The sequence below is a fragment of the Antrostomus carolinensis genome, unplaced genomic scaffold, assembly GCF_000700745.2.
Source record: "Antrostomus carolinensis isolate BGI_N321 unplaced genomic scaffold, ASM70074v2 scaffold37405, whole genome shotgun sequence".
In the NCBI taxonomy this organism is placed as follows: domain Eukaryota; kingdom Metazoa; phylum Chordata; class Aves; order Caprimulgiformes; family Caprimulgidae; genus Antrostomus; species Antrostomus carolinensis.
Genome location: NW_010317743.1, coordinates 34459 through 41544, shown reverse-complemented (window position 1 = coordinate 41544; position 7086 = coordinate 34459).

The following is a 7086-nucleotide window of genomic DNA, read 5'->3' as shown; positions in this document are numbered from 1 at the left end:
TCGTCTCACCACGGTTTCTCTTGAGGTCACCAGTTCCCTAACGACTTCTGGCAGTTGACTGAAATGAGAGGCTGTAATGGCTGTAACTCAGAAATTATCAAACTCCCAGCCGTAATAGCTCAGCTGATTGTGTCGCTGTGCACTTAGAAACCCATCAATCATGCTGTGGTAATAAACAAACACTACAGATTCTTTTAAAATTGCTACATAAATCATGCCAACACATACTGCACAGTTCATTGAAGTGATATGGTTTGTTGGCACTGAGGTGCTGGTGTGTATTTGGAAGTCTTTAACCTCCTGTGATTGCCTTACCATTAAGCACTGTACACTACTCCAAAAATACTCAGTGTTTAAAACCAATGTGAATGGTTAAATTCTTTAGTTGAATTCCTAAGTAAAAAATATCAACATCTAAAAGGGGGGGAAAAAAAATGGTATTGAGGTAATTCTATAACGTTGTAGGCAGGTAACTTAGTATAATTTCATTCCATTACTTTCCGCACACCGGAAAAAAAGACCTCTTAAGTCAGGAACTGTTTATCCCTGGAATTAAACAAACTTACCAAGCCAATTTACATCAGCTTTTGCAAACAAAGGTCAAGTAAGCAAGAAAGAAACATAGCCATGAGCCAAGAAGCTGGGTGCTAGATTTCAGCAGTAATCAAATTTATAGAAGCAGTTTCATAACTCTTTGAGAATAAGGCTTTCCAATGGAAATCCTGATTAAAATCTTAATGAGAGGGGCGTGATACTACAATAAATGAATTTAATAGCTGTAATAAGCACTGGAAAAAGTCTGAATTTATGGGGAGAAAGTGTCTTTGGCAGCAGTGGGTCTGATTCAGCGAAGTGCCTGGCTGGCTCTTGTGACATGGAAACCCCTGAGAAGCCAAAGAGAAGGAGGAGGAAGAAGAGAAGGAGGAAGAAGCAAGGCACAAAGTGAGCTGGCAGGTCTGGGCCAGTCAGCCTGGGAGCTGCTCCACCTTTTTTGTGAAAAAGGCATTTCTATCTGTTTATTTCCCCCTAACATTTTGACTGTTTTTTCCATTTCCTGGCTTCCTCAAGCCACGAGGTAGAAATGTGAAAGAAGACACCCACAGGGCTTTAAACGACTGACGTCTGTGTGTGCACATGCACGTGTGTGTATGTGTATACATATTTATGTATGTGTCACGCTGAACAGGGAGAGCTTATTTCCTCAGTGAAAAACCAAGTGGCTGTGCACAAAATGAAGTGCTAAACAGGATGCTGAGTTCATCTGGAGAAGTGAGAGCTGCGTGAAGCAGTGGGTGCTGCAGCTCTGCACAGGGCTGTGCTGAGCGTTTGGTCCCATCCAACACAGCAGTGCCCTGGCGAGGCTGAGGCTCAGAGCACCTCCAAGAGCTGCCCTCCATCTCTCTGATGGTTTGGAGAAGGGGTGACTCTATCCCTACTGCTGGGAACAGACTCCGGGCAATGAAGTGGGCATCACCTCTGGTACAGTATCCCCAGGGTTGTACTGGAGACACACTGAGAGCTTTGGTCTTTGCTTAGATCAAAATAAAAACCTGTTATCTATTTTTCTGTATCTTGTCTGAACCTACTGTTTTCTCTGTGGTTATTTTTCAAAGCTTTCTCCCCAACTTCAATGCATCTTTTTAAGTGGAAAGCTGAGGTTTCTTGTACTCAACTCCAGAAACAGATTGTTACAACTTGCATCACATCTAAGAGAAATCTGCAGTGAAACTAGTGATATCACCACAGGCGTTCATCACCCTGAGAGAAAGCCTGAAAATGAGTGGGCCCTGTTGCCAGCTGAGTAGCTCAGTTAAGTTTATATAGAGAACAAAGAGGGTTGGATGGGCAGTGAGACACTGGTGGAGAATCTCAGAGAGATGTTGTCCCAACATGAGATAAAGGAGGTTAGTGTAAGTACGACTGTTCTTAACAGTGCTTTGCCCTGCCTCTCCAGGCTTCACTGAGGCATTTTGCTTAATACTTCTGCCAGCCATGACCACCAAGTTTCCCTTAAGTTTGGTGAGAGTGATGGCAGAGTCGGGTACAGGGAGGACAGCAGCTCGGAGTGAAGTCAGGCCTTCCCATTGCCAGTTACCATATGTGGTGTGGTAAGTGCTGGAGACCACTGTCCTGGAGCAGGACCTGACCATGGTAGGGGCAGAGCAAAGACCTTGTCCCTGCTTCTGAACTTCACCTTATCAGCTTGTGCCGCAGCTCATGGTAAGTCAATACAGCCTTGTTTTCATACCAGGTGAGCTAAGGAGTAGACTTAGTGACTAATCAGTCAGTCACAGACAAACATCTTGAAAAACACAGCTACCCACGTGGGCTCTCTCTGCTACGGTTGTGGAGAGCAGAGCCCCAGCAGCTCCCTGTGGGAATGACCTGCACGGCTGCTTTCCCATGGCCCGCTGTGACAGACACCTGGGGACATGCAGGAGACATGTGTTACAGGGACAATTGGAAAGAGACAAAATATATACCGTTATTCTACTTTGAATGGTGCTGACCCTATTAATGTTTATAAGGCCCCATGCCTTCATGCACTGTTGCTGTTTAGAGAAAAAACAAAGACACTCTTGTTGATAATAATTTAGATTAAGCAAATGATTTAGAGGACTTGTAATTCAAAGCATATGGAAGGTGATAGTGAACATCCAGAGATCATGTCATGTTGGTTGTCAGAAAGAAATATATGCATACAGGGATGTTCAAACTTTAGTAGGAAGAGCCTTATCTTGTATTCTTTAGCACTAAATTATTTGAAAACGACTAACTCAAACCTACTACCAGAGGAAAAAAAAAAATATTGAAAAATGGAGTGGCAAAACTGTTCACAAGTTTTTCCAAGAAAATGTATCCCTAACCTTTTGTTCAAAATGTGAAACACTGTTGAAAGAAGTTAAGCAGATTCAGGTTGAAAAGACTCAACTGAAGTTTTCATCAATCGACTGCAGAAGGAAGAAAATGGGGCTCAAAGAAGAGGAAGATTTGTGAAAAGCAGGCAGTATATTAAATCCTCAAAATCATACTCTGCTTAATGTTTTTTGGGATGTGATCATTTGATCATCCCCCCCCTTTTTTTTTAAGTAAACATTTTTTTTCTCTGAGTTTTAAGCAGGAGCAAGACACGTGGGGCTGACTCGAGCCGACTGCCTCTGAGAGCTCCCAGGGCACGTCGGGTCTATATCCATCCTTCAGCAGAGACATGGACCTTGGCTTTTTAACTCTTAACGAGTAAGTTGCTTGCAAGTAAGTACAAATTACTTTTTTTCAAGTTTACATGTATGCTTTTAAGAGCTGCATTTTAAAAATGTGAAGGCAACAAAACGTCCTATCTCTTCCCTTTGTAGTTGCACGCAGTCAACAATTGCCTTTGTGTAGTAGGTGCCCCACTTCCCCATACAAACTGAGGGGAAATATAATTCAGTAGGAGCCACCCTCATTATGAAACTCTTTGATGTCAGGCCAGAGGGCAAATAACACATTTATTAGAAATTGTGGCTTGTAAACAAAAATCTCTGTTAACCACAGTTTTTCAGCAGATTACTGTGAGGCTAAGAAGGAAGACTAAACTATCCAGTGGCTACTTGAAATGATAAAGTCAGAATCTGATCTTACTTAGCTTGATTTTACCAGTGTGATACAGTTAATCCTTGATATATGTTCACACAAAACAGGATCAGACTGTTCGATTTTAAAGTAGCTACAGAATAGGAACTTAAAAAAACCCTGTCTCTTGGGCCTAAATATTTGGACCATGTAAGTGCAGAAAAATGCACTAATTTTCCCATGTGTGTGAGCACATGTCTAGGTTCCTGTGAGAGTTAAGCAATGACAATATGAAGAGTCTTCCTTTAAGATTGGAGCTTGAGCAAGACACAGCAAAATAAGACATACTATTTAATAAATAATCTCGGGAAAGGAGTAAGAGTTCTACACACTTACACTCTCTGTTTAACAGGTATAATGCCATTCTTATTTATCATCCTTGTGCTGATTTCATGTATGCCCTAAGAACAATTTCCAGTTTTCAATATTACAAGTACGTGGCATGTATGAAGATAACGGTACAAATTGGTATTTATGAATTGCAGCTTTCTATAAATACACCAGGAGGAATGTGGTACAGCCAGTCAGACACATAGATGACCAGGGGCACAGTGGCACTTAATGTTTTATACAAGACTTTGATTTTGTGTGAGTTCACAACCCATTAAAAACCTTGTATGACTTACAGGAGGTCTCACCTCATTCATGGAGATAAGCTGTTGTTCAGTGTGGACACTACTATTTCTCCATATTTTACTATCCTGGCGTTTAGTCCCAAGAGTGACAAACATGAAGCCTGTTTGAGGAATGGAAACACTTCAATTAAATGTCAGTTTTTCATCTGTATATGGCTCTGATTTCTGATTCATTATAGAATTGAGATAAAAGACAGCTCTTAAGCAGAGAGAATATTACAGAGGCAAAAAATTATGCCCGTTTTGTCATATGGGCAATGAATTTGTGAACAGACTCTGCACAGTCTGCCTGGAGAACTGAAAAGTTTAATGACTTAGGTTGTGGGTCAAGGTGGCAGATGTGAAAAGAAATCACCATTTTGCTGCCTTTTATTGCAACATATGTTCCGTGACCTATAATTATTCTGATATACAGTCCTAGAATCATGTGTTTATATGGGAACAAACTCCTTTTTGCTTCTTTTTACCAACCACTAAAGAATAGGAATAAAAGAGACCTCTTTAAGTGTAATAATAATCTTGCAATTCAGAAACCACTGTAGTTGTGGTGCAACTGATTCTGCACAGCTTCTTTGCAGTAACAATCAATGGGCAAGAGTAGGTGGCTAAAATTAACAGTAAGTCCAAAGCCGATGCTGATGCAAATAAAAGTATCACAGGATGGCAAACATATCTCATTCTAAGAGTAATAAGAAAGACATGAGAACGATATAGTAAAAAAGGTGTAAGAAAAACAGAGATGCCATTTATATAATAAATATTTGTATAATTTGCTGTGGGGGAAAAACAAATATGCAGTACCAAAAATTCCACCCTTAACCTCAGGAACAGATTAACTCTTACCTCTCTGTAGTCACCAGCCCATGTAATATGAGTTCTCAGTTTCTTTAGTACCCTTTGCAATTTGTTTCTGTTTGAATTTCAGTCTTCCAGTTCTAGCACAGAAATGGTGGACTCCTGTGTGACAAGGCAATTACAGCAACGCAGTGGCTGCTTTGGTTCTTGGTTCTTGCTTCATGTTGCAGTCCACTCCCCAAAGTTGCATAGAACATGCCTTTGGCTTGCTTGAAATAAATTTCTTAACTACTAGTGTTCCTAATAAAAATTAGTATGGACTGCTGACAAAAGCTACCTTTGTCCTGTGATGAGATAAACCACCCTCCAATGCCATCTAGTGATGCTGATAGCATCTTTTTCAAATACCTGGATCTTGTGCATTCCAAGTAACTTATATGCATGTGTGTACTGTGTTCCTTGTGCTTTCACAGCAAACGCAAAAAAATTTTTCTTCAAATAATTTCAGCAGTTTTTACTAATTTACTCAATTAATTTGCTATACTATTAGGATATTGCATTTTTGTTCCTTCTAAATTGTTTGGTGATATAAGAGGCCACTGAATCTGCTGCAGCTCTCACCTGGGAAGGAAAGTTATTTGGTGCCACATTCCATGTTGAATGCCCTTAATTCAAATTCTGTTCAGTACTTTCCAAGGGACGTACAACTTGCTTTAAAGCAGAGCTCCGAATGCAGAATTCTACAGAAAAATAAGAATAATTTAAAAACTGCACATTATTTATTGTAGCAAACCAGATATGAATGGCATCAAATTTCTGTTGCCATGTCCTCTCGGAGCTGTTGAGGCTGATAAGATTTCATACAGCCACAGAAAATCTGGGGAACGGAACACAGAGGGGATAAAGGAGGCAATGGCAAATTTGCTGTGTTTAATGTATTGGACACCATCTGTATTTTATTCAAATAGGGTTATATATTTAGTGAAAATAAAAACCAGCCTTGTGAGTCAATGTGTGCAAGGCAGTCACTTGAATATCTATAATGGGAAACATGTTTTAGGTTGGAAGTTGCAAAGGGAAATCAAATGTTTGAAGTGTCAAAGTTGGAAAAATATAAAATATGCCTGACACCGTAGCTATTGAAGCCAAAATGAATAAATCATCATCTCAGGAAAGAAAACCCCACCAAGCTCTTGGCTATAACCTTCATTTTCCGACACTCAAATAAAATTACATACAACCTGATAATTTAACCAGACTTGTCAATAAGAACTGATGGCTTCAACAGACACTATCACTTCATGCTTCAGTGTAGAGTTCAGAAGCATCCAGTACATTATCCAAGAAATATATTTAATGTCAAACTTTTCTCTTTGAGTTGATAGATAGAAGAACCTTACGCAGTGGAGCTGATGTAAAATATGTCATACTGCAGAACGCTAGAGTAAAATGAAATTAATGCCAGCTCAGTAGTTTATTCCCTATGTACAGCTTTTCCTGAGCAGTTATATAAGAAGTATTTTAGCATCTTGCTAAGTAGGGCAAGCATGACTTCCAGTAAGGAATATGAGAGAAGCTTTGAGGCTGCAATAATAGGAGCCTGAGTTTACTCTCCTGTTTCTGTTACAGTCTCGGTATTGATTCTGGTCACGTTTTAAGCCATTTTTTTCTTCATGTTAAACTTAGTGTCAGAAATGTGATTTGCAAATGTAGTAGCACCTATTTGTACCTGTCTGGGAAAAGTTTTTGGGACATAGTGCTTCCTGGCTTTGTCTGCATCAAGGTTTTATTTATGATAAGTGAAGTAGCCTGATGGCAAGATCAGAATACAGCCTTTTTAGCTGCAGCTTGATGTATAATAATTTGGACAAACTGAGGACTTTCATTTAGTGTGTAAGATGCAGATGCACTTATTTATTTATTTTTAAGAAGGGAGTAGTCCCTGAAAATCGCAAATCAAAATAACATCTCATTTTTATTTGCTGAAAATAACTTACCTAGTCTCTTACTTGCTAAAAATAGATTAGTTGGTCTAAGCCTCTGC